Source organism: Musca domestica, unplaced genomic scaffold (assembly GCF_030504385.1).
Source record: "Musca domestica strain aabys unplaced genomic scaffold, Musca_domestica.polishedcontigs.V.1.1 128, whole genome shotgun sequence".
NCBI classification, from domain to species: domain Eukaryota; kingdom Metazoa; phylum Arthropoda; class Insecta; order Diptera; family Muscidae; genus Musca; species Musca domestica.
The window spans coordinates 903,700-920,960 of NW_026712169.1; the positions used below are offsets into that span (position 1 = coordinate 903,700).

At 36.4% G+C, this 17,261-nt stretch overlaps 1 protein-coding gene across 1 annotated transcript in view; it reads right to left on the reverse strand.

Moving 5' to 3' along the window:
• The window catches only part of LOC109612449 (zinc finger protein chinmo-like), a 146,554-nt gene that overhangs the window by 81,060 nt on the left and 48,233 nt on the right, over positions 1-17,261 (reverse strand). The gene's annotated exons all lie outside the window — the stretch shown is intronic.

Here is a 17,261-nt window from a genome sequence, read left to right on the forward strand (position 1 = left end):
TAACTGTGTATGCATGATTGACAACAAGTATGAATTGGTGGGGAATGGGAGGGGAGATATGTGGGGTTTTTTCTAATGGCCAGTGTTGTTGTATTACTCATGCAGTTTTTTGGATGGGGCGCGTGTAGTCGTCTGGTTGTCCAAAGCATTTGCTGCTACTATATGCATGCATGTGCGCTATGATGGCGTTAAGTATTAGCGTCATGTGTACGCTCTATCATGCGTCATGCATCACATTAAAGTGTTGTTTTGTTTCGTTTCATTATTTTTATTAAGAAAATTAAGCATCTAATGCCAGTTTCTTTATGTTTGTTTTCAATTTAACAATTGTTTGATGTTTGGGGGCTGCCTGGTTGGTTGGGTAGTCAAGCAGGCGTCCGACGGGCATGAAATGAAATTAACTCTTGATAATTATTATTATTTATTTTTTTTTCAAATTTTTGGTTTCTTGTTATTTTTGCATTAAAACAGACGAGCGCAACGTAATTTTTGCATTTCTCAATGTCATTTTTATTTATGTGAGTTGCTATGTATTTTTTATTAAATTTTTATTTGCAGCTGTTCTTTATTATTGAACTACCCCCTCCAAAGCCCCTACTCCTGCACCACCGTTTGCATTTCAATTAATTTGAATCATTTTTTTAAACCAATTTTTTAATGCTGTAGTTTTGTATTTGTTATAACATTGGCAATGAGGAAGAGAGAAATATATTGAGAGAGTGAGAGAAATAAACAAATGCATCTTGGAATAAAAAAAAATAAATAAATTTTCAAAAAGTAAATAACTATTACTTAAACTTTGGATAATAATCTAAAAATAATAATCTAAAAAATTAAAACGAAATTGTTTAAAACAAAGTGTTGTAACCCGTTTGGTAGCCTTCATTTCTAGTATTGACAACTACATACTATCCGTATTACCAGTAAGCTAAAAAATAAAGGATTATTCCTAAAAAAAATTACAAAGAAAAATATCTTACTTTTACCATACCAAGTAATGAGTAACAGCGACAGCAAAGTGAGCACGTCGGACTACAAGACCTGTGGTGGCAGGATCGATTCTCTGCGACAGGAAACACATGCGAACACACATCCCCAACTTTAAACAACAATTCATGTTCATCGTAATACCCATTCATGAACCCATTATTTCGTAATGAGATTTTTTTCTGGGAACCTTTAGTGAGAGTGTGATTGCTGTCGAAGGACTTAAGCCCAGCCTTGATCTGTTTTGTAGAATGAACTTTAAAATAGGCGAAATTGTCAAGTAAACAGTCCAAACGTTAATACTGCTTTGAGAATATATCACTTTCTCCCCCCATTCTCTCTCACTGTCCGCTCCTCTCTCTCTCTCTGTCCACTCCTCTCTCTGAGTTAATTAAAATTATTTCGCTTTTTTTGAATTTGCTTCCTTCAATATACCAGAATGTTTGAAAATCTACCCATATTTGAGGAAAAAAGTAATAAAATTCCAAAGATATTTTAAAAATACCTCTCTTTCCCAGTTAGGTATAACTATCCACGTAAGTCGTAAGGTGCTACTATTTTTCTTTAAAGGGAAGTCTAACAAATTTTGACCACATTTCTGTTGTGGTGCCTTTTTTGAGTGCATCCGTTTTCCCAAATTTTGAAACACTTATCAAAGTTATGACATTTACCTGCAAAGAAAAAAAAAAACAAAAATGAATACCTTCGAAATTCTGTATCACATTTAATTATTTTTAGATTTTTAAAATAAGTTGTTCTCTGTAAGGAGCTTTTTCAATTTGTATTGCATACTTTTAGGAGAAAATATTTTTTTTTAAATTCCCCAAACGCACTACTAAAATAAAAACGAAAAATTATTGAGTTTCGAAACTACTGAGAATGCTTAGGCATTTCTGAACTCAGAGGGAAGAGACTATTTAAAGAAAGGGTACTCCCTGAGAGTGCCTACACAATGACAATTTTGTGTATACTCTCACTCTAACACGTATTTTCATAGAGAAAAGGAGTTGCTCTCAATTAGTTTTAGTCGGTTTTAGTTGCAAGTAAAGCATACTCGCAAGCTCGAAAAATGGAAATTTTCCACTCTTTCTGAAAAATGGGAGTTTTCCACTCTTAAAATTTGAATGAAATCGAACATTTATATCCACATCAAAAATATTTGGATTTATTTTTCAAAATCTTGAACCCTATGTGGGTGTGGTATCAGAAAAAATGGTCCGATCTCTACCATTTTTATAACAGATCTTGTGTTGATAGAAATAATTAGATGTACCAAGTCTGAGTAGAATCGGATGTTAATTTCCCGTTTTATGAGCTTCATGACTATGCAAAATTTTGACCCTTTTGTGGTGGAGGCACCTGAAGGGGTGGACCGATATACCCCATCTTCACACCAGACCTTGGGTTAATAAAAATATTTTGATGTGTGTAATTTGAAGATAACCTGATGCTTATTTCGTATTTTATGATCGTTTTTGTTATTCAAAACTTTGACCCTTTTGTGGGGGAGGTACCAGAAGAAATGGTCCGATCTCCACCATCTTTAAAACAGATCTTATGTTGATAGAAATATTGAGATGTACCAAGTATGAAGGGAATCGGCTTTTAATTTCCCGTTTTATAAGCTTCACGGATATTCAAAATGTTGACCCTTTGTGGATGAGGTATCAGAGTGGTGGGAGTGGACCGATATACCCCATCTTCACACCAGACCTTGGTTTAATAAAAATATTTTGATGTGTGTAATTTGAAGTGAACCGGATGCTTATTTTGGATTTTATGATAGTTTTTGTTATTCAAAACTTTGACCCTTTTGTGGGGGAGGTACCAAAAGGAATGGTCCGATATCTACTACCTTTATAACAGATCTTGTGCTGATGGAAATATTGAGATGTGCCAAGTCTGAATGGAATCGGGTGTTCATTTCCTGTTTTATGAGCTTCGTGGGTACCCAATATTCTGACCCTATGGTGGGGTGGTATCAGAAGAAATGGTCCGTCGCTCACAGCACGCACCACCCCAGAATGGTTACAAAATTAGGTTCCTCGCTTTATTTCTAGCGCACAATGGCCACCAAAATCTCCGGATACCTATCCGTTGCACTATTGTGTCTGGAGTATTTTGGATAGCTAGAGGTTGGCACTAAAAAATACCAAAGTGTCGATCGCCTCAAGCAAGCGCTTCGCCGGTAAAGGGCAAAAATACCGCAGAGCAACATTCGGGCAGAATGTGACGGTTTCACTGGCCGTTTGAAGGCCAAAGGTGATCAATTCGAACAAATCTAAACTTATTCTAAAATTTGATGCTATTTCCGATATTTTTTGCTTTCATTTAATAAAATTAAAAAAAAATGCAAAAATTATGGCGTGCGACTTTGTTGCAGTTTTCTTTTATCTCACCCTGTACAAAAGCCAAGAAGAGAAAAGCACTGGAAGAGTAGACTATGGTTGAATGCGAGCGTTTTTTACTCTCACTCTTATTTGAGTGACATAGAAAAGTGAAGCATATTCGCTTTACTTCTTTTTACTTGCACGAGTACTTCACCTCAAATTAGTGTCAAGAGCGAAACTCGCTCGAGCATTTAATTTCCTTTTCCACACATTTACTTTCTTTCCGTTTTGTTATCCCATTTATATCTAAAAAAAATGTATTCCCTTAAAAATTAAAAAGCAAAATTTATATTCAAAAAATTTGTTGGAAATTCATTCATAAGTAGGTATGTATGCATGCATGTCGATTATCACAAAGTGTGTCACCGAGCTCTAAAAAGGATGTGGCGAAATTAGAAGTAAAGAGGCATTAAAACTCATAATATTTATTGTATTCATTAAAGAAAACTGGGGAGCGGTAACACAGTAGCGCCACCATAACATCAGACAACAACACAAAAGTGTATCATCAACGGTTTGAAGCAGCAGTGGTTTATTCAATGCGGCATGATAAATATATTCACACAGTATGAGTGAGATGGCAGGGAGACTGACATAGACAGACAGACCGACAGTCAGTCAGCCAGCCAGTCAGAATGTCATATGAATGTTGAAGAAAGTATGGACAAGATACCCCAAAGTAAGGTGTGTGTGTCTGTGTGTGTATCTACGAGTGTGGTTAGATCGATAATGATGGTAAATGAAAACATTTCTTAATGATGATTATGTTGGATTGATAATTATCTCGAACATGATAATCATCATCTTCGTGGCGTTTGGTGTGTGATTGGAAAGACCTTTCAACCAAACACAAATCACATACACGTTGTGGCAATAAATTTTATACGACCGATACACATACAGATACATACCAATATGTGTACGGTTGTACGCTCTCTCTATTAAGTAGATATGTATAAATTTATAACAAATTTCTTGTCATTCTTCGCATTTACTACGTGGTCTTTCAGTTATTTTCTCCAACGACAGCGACTCTGTGTGTGTGTGTGTGTGAGGGTTTCTCTGCCTTTTTTCAAGTTCAAGTTCAAGATGTCGAACATTTATTGCTCGTTTTCCCCCTCTTGTTGTTGCCTGCTTTCTTTTATTGTGGCTTTTGTTTTGTTACTTGTTACATATAAACTTTATGCCGTAATGTGCGGCGTTTTTTTCCTAGTTTAAAATTTGAATTTTAAATCAATGTTAAGCTTCTGTTTTGTTTTGATTCCAAAGTTCCAAAATATATGGGGCTTTATGGGTAGGTGTTTGGTAGTAGCTGCGAGAGAGAGAGAGTGAGAGAGGCAGGGGGAGTGGAAATGTATTTCAAACAAATACTGCATTTGGCAAAATGCATAACGAGTTTGAGAATTTCTTCTGGTTTTTGTTGTTTGATTTTGCGCGAGATTTCAAATGAATTTATTTATAAACAAAAATACACAAGCAATTTGCTCAAGGTCCCCTTTTGTTGCTACTCAATTGCAAAACCGCATTCCATTTTCAGTTTCTGTGTTGTTTCCCCCTTTTTGCTGGCTGTTAGATTTTGATCTTAACTCATTACTGCAAGTTATTATACAAATGCACATATTTTAAAATTCAATTTCAATGAAAACGTCAATGCATCATGACATTTGTAGCTTATTTGAAAATTTAAGAATGGATTTGAATGATTGAACAACTGATTGGCAATCTAGTGATCAGGGAATGGAGTCTCAGCATTAACAGACCAATAATATGGGATTTTAGAAAAACAAAAAAAAAAACCGAGCTTTAATTATACCCTCAGCCATATGGCTAGAGAGGGCATACAGGGTGAGATGAAAAAACTGTAACCAACTTCAGACTCCTGTCTAAGCCATCCTTCCGAAAGCTGTTAAAATTATTCCAGTAACAGCTTATTATATTGTTTACAAACGTACAAAAGCATTTTGGTGAGAATTTTCCAGAAAAAAATTTATTCCTGATAGTGTAATTTCTATACATTTGGCTGGAAAACCACAAGTGGCTATCGTTAGAGCACTCGCACCCATCGCTCGTTACCGTGATACTAACGGTAGTACGACGTCAAGGAAGTGGACGGAAGAAAACATCAACATCTGCAGAAATAGTTCGAAAAGTAAACAAGCGACTTGATCGAAATCCGCCTCGCAGTGGCCGAAAATGGCTCGTGAGCTCAACAAATCGCAAAATTCCATTCGGCAAATATTGAAAAATGAGCTCGGGGTAAAGCCATTGAAATTACAAAAAGTGCAAGAACATACACTGCAACAGAAAGACAATAGACTCAAAAGAGCTAGACTCAAAATATAGACTCAAAAGAGTTGCTTCGCTTGGCCGAAACTGCCGAATTTGTTTTTTTCCGATGAGAAATTATTCGTTGTCCCGCAGTTTGTAAACAAACCAAATGGTTCGTGTTTGCCGGCCAAAGAGGTAAGCTGAAAATGTGCACCTTCGGTTGGCCACCAGAACTCAAGCGCCGGCCATTGTGATGGTGTGGGCTACCATAACAGCCGATGGTCGCTCTCAGCTCGTATTAATCGACTTCCTTTCATATGATCTTCCTTTCAAAATAGAGCTGGATGAGTTCTCGGAATCGCGAAGAAGATCTAGAGCTTTCCTTCTCATAGTAGAACTGGATCACTTTATTTAACAGAAGACCTGAAAGTCTGCTCCCTGAAGAGCTGGCTTTGCACTCACTGAAAAACTGGTTTTCTTCTCATTGATAGAAATTTAAAGGTTTCCCCATAGAAGACCTATACGAATTAATGCCGAATATTATCGCGAAAATATTCTGGAGGGAGTATTTAAGCCATTTTGGCCGCAGACCTTGGCATTCCAACAGGACTGAGCACTATTGAACTCAGTACGCACCACCCAAGAATGGTTACAAAATGAGGTTCCTTGCTTCATTTCCAGTGCAAAATGGCCACCAAAATCTCCGGATACCAATCCGTTGGACTATTGTGTCTGAAATATTTTGGAAAGCAAGGTTGGCACTAAAAAAGTTTCAATCGCCTCAAGCAAGCGCTTCGCCGGAAATGGGTCAAAATTCCGCAGAGCAACATTCGGGCAGTGTGTGACGGTTTCATTGGCCGTTTGAAGACCATGATTCGTGCCAACGGTGATCAATTCGAACAAATCTAAACTTATTTTAAAATTTGATGCTATTTCCGACATTTTTTGCTTTCTTCAATAAAATTAAAAAAAAAAAAAATTTAAAAATTATGACGTTTGTCTTTGTTGCATTTTTTTTATTTAATTTTATGAAAACTCTTCACAGCGCATAATTTCAGAAGGAAATATATATTTTTCATCAAATTTCACTATAAGTCACCAACGAAAAGATATCTCTGTTTCCAATTTTGGTACATCCGATTTGGTGTATAATTCCCCCACATTCGTAATATGCATTCGACAACAATGATATTTGGTATAACATATCTTATAAAGCTCGGAAATACCTTTGCCAAATTTTATCGAGAACGGCTAAGATTTGGATATAGCTCCCATATATGTCATTAATCCGATTTCAGGTTTTTTGTGCACATAATGGCTTATATCAGCCCAAATGGAAAGATAGCCGGTCCCGCCCTTACTGGTTTTTTTGTTGCCCTGTGTCATTGAAGACTATTTTAAAATAAATATTTTTCCGGAGACTATGAAACTGAAATGGGTTCGAAAATTTCGGTTTATCTCTAGTCGATTCTATTCATTTTTCAATTTCAAAACTTCTTTTTTCTCCACTAAACCAACTCCCTTTCAGTGAGGCATACCTCTTAGAAAACCCCACTGTTTTACACATCGTTGTCGTCATCATCGCCATCATTATTATCATCATCATCGTTAACATTAGCGTAATCATGGTTGATGTGTTTATCCTTTTTTGCCTTTTCTTTTGCTGCGGTTATTTATATTTAGCCTGCGGCATTTTTACCCACCACCACTCTTCTCGTTTTGTTTTGCTACGAAAACTTTGTTTTTATTTTGGCGCAAAAACGGAAAACTTTTCCAAGAGAAAGTGTAGTAGATGGAGATGGCATGGCATGGCATCGAGCTCAGTTACATTTGTCTGACGCATCCACAACAACAATAAAAACAATATTTTCAAAAAATCCTAGAGACTATGCGGTGTTTACATGCAATTTATTGCAAGACAATTTTTATATATAAAAAAAAAACAAAAAACAAAGAGGAATGTTTGACATTGAAATCCTTGAAGGGAAACTTTTACTTTTATTTCTAAGACAAGGCAAAGTAAATAGCTTTTTCTGGCAGCCAAACAAATGCCTGTCTTTGGAAAGGGCATATAAAGTTCTGTGTTTGAGGGTGCCATTGAAGAAATTTAATTCTCAAAATTCATTTGCAAAAAATGAAATCTTCAAGAAATCATCGGGGAATATACAGGGTGAGATAAAAAAAACTGCAACAAAGTCAAACGCCATAATTTTTACTTTTTTTTTAAATTTTATCAAATGAAAGTAAAAAATGTCGGAAATAGCATCAAATTTTAGAAAAAGTTTAGATTTGTTCGAATTGGTCAGCTTTGGCACGAATTATGGTCTTTAAACGACCAATGAAACCGTCACACGCTGTCCGAATGTTGCTCTGCGGTATTTTGGCTCATTCCCGGCGAAGCGCTTGCTTGAGGTGATCGACACTTTGGTATTTTTAGTGCCAACCTCCAACGGATTGCTATTTGGAAATTTTGGTGGCCATTGTGTGCTGGAAATAAAGCGAGGAACTTCATTTTGTAACCATTCTTGGGTGGGGCGTGCTGAGTTCGATGGTGCTGAGTTCTGTTGGAATGTCTGAAGGCATTAATACACCCTCCAGAATATGATCAACACTTTGGTATTTTTTAGTGCCAACCTTGGTTTCCAAAATACTCCAGACACAATAGTCCAACGGATTGGTATCCGGAGATTTTGGTAACCATTCTTGGGTGGCGCGTGCTGTGTGCTATGGTGCTGTATCCTTTTGGAATGTCCGAGGTCTGCGGCTAAAATGTTTGCGTGCCCAAGGCTTTAATACACCTTCCAAAATATTTTCGCGATAATATTCGGCATTAATTCTGATGCCACGGTCGATTAATACGGGCGAAGGGCGACCATCAGCTGTTATGACGGCCCACACCATCACCATGGCCGGCGACTGAGTTCCGGTGGCCAACCGAAGGTGCACATTTTCAGCTGACCTCTTTGGCAAATAAATACGATCATTTTGTTTGGTTACAAAATGCTGGACCACGAATTTTTCTCATCGGAGAAAATCAAATTCGGTAGTTCACCACTTTCGGACAAGCGAAGCAACTCTTTAGCTCTTTTGAGTCTATTTTCTTTCTGTACTTTTTGGAATTTCAATGGCTTTACCCCGAGCTCATTTTTCAATATTTGCCGAATGGTTGGTTCTCCAGCCAAATGTGAAGAAATCACACTATCACGCTTGCATTCCATCACGAATAACCTTTTTTTAGGGAAAATTCTCACCAAAATGCTTTTGGAATAATTTGGAACTGGAATAATTGTAACAGCTGTCGGATGAGTGGCTAAGAAATGACAGCAGTCTGAAGTTGGTTGCAGTTTTTTCATCTCACCCTGTATATGATTTCTGAAGATTTCTTAAAGATTTCTTTGCTGGAAATTTTGAAGAATTTTCTTTCTTTAATGGTGCCGACAAATATAAGACCTTGAATGTACTTTTTAAGAATTTTGTTTTTTAATGACGCCGATTTTAAAGGATATTATTCTAAATTGCTACATAAAAATATATTTTACATTTTATAAATTCCTAAATATAATCCTCAAAAATATGTAAAATATGAAATTTAATTTCTTCCCCCATATGCAAATTGAATTTCTAATTCATTTTATGCATTCAGGATTTTTTCCCCTTTTTTTTCTAAGAACAGCCAATCAAAAATATCCGGAAACATAACAGGGACAAATAGTCAACTACAAACAATGCCCGTAAAAAGCAATTAAGCTTTGTCTGGCCATCATAAATTTAACATGAAATGGCACTGGCAAAACTACAAAAAAAAAGTGCAACCAAAAAGTATTCTAAAAAATCTCTAAAAAAACAAATGCAATTATCATCAATGCCATGTAGAGGGAAAACAGGAAATAGTCCGTTCATTTTTCAAACATCCGCCTTCAATATATTTTAAAAATGCATTTATCCGGGCGCATGGTGCATTCAGTCTGAACTTTTTTCCCTTTATTTTAGAACGTCAAATGCATTAAAGGATTTTTATGATAAAAACGGGGTTTTGGCAGGTTTTTTTTTAACTTCCGGTTGAATGAAAAGTTGCCTAACTTTGTAGAGCATACAAAACCTACAGCTACAGTCTGGCATTATTATTTGTATTTTTTCGTTTTGTTGGCTGCACTTACCGGACATAAGCCCATCATGACTGACGGCCTCTGTCTGCATGGCTGCCTTTTTGCAATGTTTTGTTTGCAACTATTTTTACTGCATTCCGCCAATATATTGCAGGCAAGTGTATAAAAGGCTTTGGCCAACATGTCCACAATGTACGATATAAGGGTAACAATATTTGTGATTTATATTTTATTAAAAAACAAAAAAAAACAAGTAAGCAAAGGCTACAGTCGAGCGGGGCCGACCGTTGAATACCCTACAACAACACTATAATAAATGATACAGTTTATATAGGCGAGATACTCGAAAGAATTCCACAAGATATTGTGACAAATAATAAAAGAAAACCATCAGGTTTCGTTCTCTAATTTTCGAATAATAGCAACTTAAACTAATTTGCTAAGTTCCAATTTATTGGTATATGTTGCACTTAAGTGGTCTTCCTAGATCTGGAACCAATATTTCCCAAAGACCCATAGTCTCTCAGAAGTGGCAAAAGATTAATATTTATTATTGGTTTTTGACTGAAACGCATCTATATGAGATACAGACATTTGACTATATTCTTCAACTAAATCAGCGTTAACGAAATAGTCAGAAGTGCGTGTTTCCTGTATTTGTGAATTCTCCAAAAAGTCAGTGGAATGGACATTTTCGTATTTTGTCTACAAAATTTGGCAAACTATTTCACACATTGAATATTTTTGGATGGCCATCCAAAACTGCTTGGCTTTTGTAATGTCCGGTAACCCCCATAATTACGACCTGCTGACAATTTTGCAGTTTTTTGGTCCATTTCAACCCCTAAATATATGGCGATCATCTCCAAAAAGAATAGGTTTTTATTCTGACCCTCATCTTATCTCCATGCAAAATTTCGTAAGGATCGGGCCATAAATGCGATCTGTATATGATATCCTGATATTCTAACTACTTAGTTTTGTTAGCTGTAGAAATATTACCAAATGTTTAATTCAAAATGAAAATATGCCAAAAATATGACAAAATTGAAAAAATATGAGAAAATTTTACAAAATCAATATTTTCATCTTTAGAGAGATATTTTTATGCGATTTTTTTAGACGTTTTATGTTTCCTGCCAAGAGGCCATTCTGAATTAATGAGAACTGTCGAAATCAGTTCAGCCGTTCTCGACATATAAGAGATTTTTCAAGCATATCTTCTTTGATAAACATATATATCGCACATATTTTGCTATATATCCGATTTGATGGATGTTAACATCAATGTAAAGATCAGAAGTAACCTTGTCATGGCTTTATGATTTCGCCGGGATTTAAAATATTCGCGGTTTAATGAAAAATTTTGAATTTTTTCAACACAAAAGATATGGTCTATTTTACCCGCTAAATATTATCCGATGAACACCCAAATGGGTAGGCTTCTTGCCAGCCCTAAACTCTAGCTACATGCGAAATTCCGCGTTGATTGGTCTATAATTGCGACCTGTAGAGCAAGTGCAAAATCAGGATTTTTTTCAGTTTTTGGTCCATTTTAACCCCTAAATACTATGCGATCATCACCAAAAGAAATAGGGTTCTATTCTGACCCTAGCCCCACCTCCATTTTAAATTTCGTGAAGATCGGACCATAATTGCGACCTGTAGAGTGATTACAAATTAACATGGACAGACGGACAGACGGACAGACGGACAGACGGACGGACGGACATACATAGCTAGATCGACTCAGCTCGGCGAGATAGGAAGACCCATACAGTGGTGGCCATATCATATGCAACTGAAATCTAACCTTTACCAAAAACCGTGAAAAATTTTTCTGAAAACAAAATTATGCAATTATTTTTTTAAATATTATTTTTTATTGCTTGTAGTTTAAGAAAAAAACATATACTCCATAGATATTCAATTCATTTATAAAAAAAAATTAGAAAAAGATATTCAGTCTTATTATGAAGTGGCCAAAACATATGCAACTAATTAAATCGAGCTCAGTAAAGTGCAAATAAAGTTAATATTTTGTTACAAATCCGTTGTTGTCGATTACAGCCTGACATCTTCGAGGCATTGACGCTATAAGATTGTCAATGACGCTTTTTGGGATTGATTTCCAGACATCTTCCAGCCGGCAAAATAAAACATCTAAACTTGTACAATTTTCTCGATCAATTTTTTTGTTTACGATTTCCCACAGGTTCTCTATTGGGTTTAAATCTGGGGATTGGGGTGGCCATTCCATTACCGTAACTCTATTATCGGCAAACCACGATTTGACCACCTTCGAAGCGTGTTTGGGGTCGTTGTCCTGTTGAAAGACCCACCGCAATGGCATATTATATTCTGCGAATGGGAGCATTACCCTTTGCAATATGTCTTTATACATAAATCTATCCATAATACCAACAATTCTATGTAGGGGGCCAACTCCAGCACCAGAAAAACAACCCCACACCATTATATTGCCCCCTCCATGCTTGACCGTTTTTTTACAGTAACGTGCTTCGAGTCGTTTTCCTTCTGGTCGCCTTACATAGCACATGCCATCGCTACCAATGATGTTAAATTTGGACTCATCACTAAATAATATAGTTCTCCATTTACTCTCTGTCCAATTTATATGAGCTTTAGCAAATTCCAAACGCTTTTTCTGGTTTCGCTTCGATATCAGTGGTTTTTTGCAGGACGTCTTGCGCAGAGGGAGGCTTGTAAAAGTCTTCTACGGATGGTGCGAGCAGAAACTGGCAACTGAAATCTTTCCACTATCTTAGAGGAAGATATAAATGGGTCTTTTTTCACGTGTCTGATTATTAATTTGTCCGTCCGATCGCTTGTTTTTCGACTTCGACCACCACGGTGTATAACAGAGACTTGTGAATTTTTTTTGTAATTATTAATGATGCGCGATATGGAGCTTTTATGAACGGTATATTTCTCGGCAATACATTTCTGTGATAATCCAGAAGAATACGCAGTCACGATTCGTTGTCTGAGCTCAAATCCAAATTTATCGCGTGCCATTTTTGACCAAACTCTATTGTAGCTTTGTGAAAAAACAACGCAATAAAAATGTGAATGTAGCTTTAAATCTCTTTACGCAGTGTCTCTAGCTAATAATAAGAAGAACAATAGAACAAAGGAAATTGTAAAAATGCCGTTATTTAAACCAAATATATAAAGTTGCATATGTTTTGACCACACCAAATTTCATATTTGTCAACAAAACACCTGTGAACATAGAGATATAAACAAAAGCTGCACATTTTGATAATAATTTGAAATCGTAAGAACGTATTGACTATAATTAACCCATCTTTATATACTTCGTTGTGAAATTTACAAATTTATATAGCCTTTTAACGTAGATGAATCTTAGTTGCATATGATATGGCCACCACTGTATATACTTTCCTATGTGGGAAATCAATATTTCGTGGTGTTACATAATTTTTGGCCCAATCAAACTTATAATACCCCCAACACATAGTGTTGTAGGGTATAAAAAGAATACCAAAAAAAATAGACAAAAAGTGGTAAAATTGCATTATACCAACATTTTCAGGGCAAAGGAATGAAAAAAGAATTGAGAACAACGAAATGTAGCGGGCTTTGTGGAAATATTCGATAGCATGTTGCCAATTTTCACAGAGAGGCAATAGTGGTTTCCAAATATTGAAACAAAAAAAAAAAAAAAAAAACAATAAACAACTATGGAAACCAAAAAAAAAAAAAAAAATAAATAAATAAATAAAAAAGTAAAAAAATAAATAAATAACTAAATAAAATTAAATAAATATATTATTTATAAGCCCACGACTCCGGTATTAAAAATCCTTAAAGGACCTTGTCAAAAAATGTAGACTTACAGCTCCGAAAGCTATTCTCCAAAAACAATAGGGTTATATTCTTAACCTCACCTCGATTGTCAGTTTCGTAAGGATCGGTCCATAATTGCAAACTGTAGCGAGGTTAAAATTTAACATGGACAGACGGACGGACGGACATACATAGCTAGAACGACTCAGCTTGGCGAGATAGGAAGATCCATATATAGTTTCCCATGTCGGGGACCAATATTTCGAGGTTTTACATAATTGTTGGCCCAATCAAACTTATAATACCCCCATGTTACATAATTGTTGGCCCCTAGTGTTGTAGGGTATAAATATTAGAGTATGTCTCTGCTACTCCTTGGATATATTCCTACATTTTAAACCTTAGAAAACATACTGCAACCACGTTTAATACTGCAACTGTCTCTCAAAAAATATACTGAAATCCATTTTATACATTGAAATTCCTTTCAAAACTATACTGAACAAAAACTCATTAACCTATAGTCTCCTTTACAGTTTACCTTTTAAAGGACATAAGGTAAAAATCCTTAAAAAATGTAAAAATGCCGATGTAAAAAAAAACATAAAATTGGAAAATATTTACCAATAATTTCTTGATATATAATGGAAATATAGATTTCTATTCTTTGGTGACTTATAGTGAAATTTGATGTAGATTATATCCTCTATTAAGACTTTTTGTCTGAAATGAAGTTTTATGTTACTTTTTTGCATCAAACCAAAAACGCCACAAAATAGGCAATATTTTCGATTTTTTTTTTTGCAAAATGGAGATTCCATTTCTTTGGTGACTTATAGTAAAATTTTATGAAGAATATTTTTGTCTCTGACGTTATCCACGTTGCTTTGTGGGAGAATTTTTCATAAACCCAACTGACATAAAAAACTGCAACAAACTTTAGACTACTGTTATTTCAAAGCCAGTGGTCCAACAGCTGTTATAATTATTCCAGTGACAGCTCATTATATTGTTTACAAGAGTACCAAAACATTTTGGTGAGAATTTTCCAGAAAAAAAGTTATTCGTGATGGAATTCAAGCGTAATAGTGTGATTTCTTTATGTTTGGCTGGAAAACCACAAGTGGCTATCATTAGAGCGCTCCAGCATTTAAATGTGAATAAATCTTTTGTGTCTCGTACCATCGCTCGTTACAGTGATACTGGTATGGTAGCCCGACGTCAAGGAAGAGGACGAAAGAAAACTGCAAACAAATCGAAACCCGCCTCGCAGTGGCCGAAAAATGGTTCGTGAGCTGAACATATATATTCCATTCGGCAAATATTGAAAAATGAGCTCGGGGTAAAGCCATTGAAATTGCAAAAAGTGCAAGAACTTACACCGCAATAGAAAGGAAATAGACTCAAAAGAGCTAAAGAGTTGCTTCGCTTGGCCAAAAATGGTGAACTGTCGAATTTAGTTTTCTTCGATGAGAAAACATACGTTGTCCAGCAGTTTGTAAACAAACAAAATTATCGTGTTTACTTGCCAAAGAAGTCAGCTGAAAATGTGCACCTTCGCTTGGCAACCAGAACTCAAGCACCGGCATTGGTGATGATGTGGGTCGCCATAACAGCCGATGGTCACTCTCCGCTCGTATTAATCAACCGTGACATTAGAATAAATGCCGAAATTTATCGCGAAATATTCTGGAGGGTGTATTAAAGCCTGGGGCACCCAAAACATTTTGGCCGCAGACCTTGGACATTCCAACAAGACTCAGAACCTCCACCTCCACTCAGCACGCGCCACCCAAGAATGGTTACAAAATGAGGCTTCTCCCTTCATTTCCAGCGCACAATGGCCACCAAAATCTCCGGATACCAATCCGTTGGACTATTGTATCTGGAGTATTTTAGAAAGCCAGAGGTTGGTTTTAGTGCCAACCAAAAGTGTCGATCATATTCTGGAGGGTGTATTAAAGCCTTGGGCACCCAAAACATTTCGCCGCAGACCTTGGACATTCCAACAGGACTCAACACCGTCGCACTCAGCAGGCGCCACCCAAGAATGGTTCCAAATGAGGTTCCTCGCTTCATTTCCAGTGCACAATGACCGCCAAAATCTCCGGATACCAATCCGTTGGACTACTGGGTCTGGAGTATTTTGGAAAGCTAGAGGTTGGCACTAAAAAATACAAAAGTGTCGATCACCTCCAGCAAGCGCTTCACCGGGAGTGGGCCAAAATACCGCAGAACAACATTCAGGCAGCGTGTGACGGTTTGAAGGCCATAATTCGTGCCAAAGGTGACCAATTCGAACAAATCTAAACTTATTCTAAAATCGGATGCTATTTCCGACATTTGTTGCTTTCATTCAATAAAATTTAAAAAAATGTAAAAATTATGGCGTTTGCCTTTATTACAGTTTTTATTTTTTAATTCATCCTGTATTTTAAAAAGTACACAATTTTGAAGTTAGAATGTCGTAATACATTTTTTTGTGAAAATCACAACATGTTAAATTGAATGGTCCGGTCCTCAAATTTCTTTGTTTTTAAATCCTCGATTGTGAGTCTTATGTTTCTTTTTAAGAATATTTTATAAAAATCACCGACGAATCTATAGAAATTATAGTAAGTCTGAAGGTCCCAGAAATCACCCAGTACTGCTACAGATATTTGAAAACATGTACCTTTGTTGAAAATTTTGTACACCGGCTGTAACAACCTCATGCATCAGAAATACTAACTTCCGGCCAGAATTATCCATATACTCAACATTGAGAATCACCGGAAAATTTTGGGCTGTATCTAGCCCATTTGCAAACATGTTGGACCAGTAACAGCTTTGGTGCCTAATTTCCTAACTCTTTGTAAATTAATTCTGAATTGAGTGAGTTTCCGGCCTAAAATAGCATGATATTAATACTTTCGATGACTGCAGATTTGTCGAACAGGCAATTTTTTCTGAGTGTGTTGTCAAGCCAAAAAATAACAGTTTTTCCCTTGTCTGATGTCTGATTTTTCAATATTGCTATGGCATGTATGTATGTATGTGTGTGGATTTTTATTCTTTCAGAGAAAACTTTGGCGCAGTGCCTTTACCACCCAATAGTTATCTCCTCCTCCCCCAGAAAACAAAGTTTTGTATTGGGAAAACTACAATTGGAACTATCATTATCATCCACGTCGTCATCATCATCATCATTGTTAACCAGCCAAACAGCAAACAATTCCTGGCTCTACGATAAGTCACATGTTCAGCCAGGGCTATACAAGTCCTTTAGCCAACGTTTTCAAATCGTATCGTTGTTGTTGTTGCTGGCATGTCTGAATTTGGTGGCTCTCACTCATGCACAACCGTTGCTGTTGCTGTTGTTGTTGAATGTGCATTGTGCAGAAAAATAGCAGTCGCAAGAAAATCCCCCTTGGCGCTTTTCCACAACTCACCCCTTAAAAGAGGGCTTTTAAAGCGAGAGAGAGAGGACACCAGGCGAACTGAACGAGAGATAAAGGGTGTTTCGCAAGGTTTTCCTTACAAATCTATGTTTGTTGTTCGTTTTTACCATAAGTCCCAACAAAAATATTTCAGTAGAATACACCATCCTGTATTTATGGCTTAAGAGCAGAGCCCGGTTCTAGTGTTAGTCTGGCAGACAGACAATCAGCCAGCATGCCAACCAGCCCATCAGCTA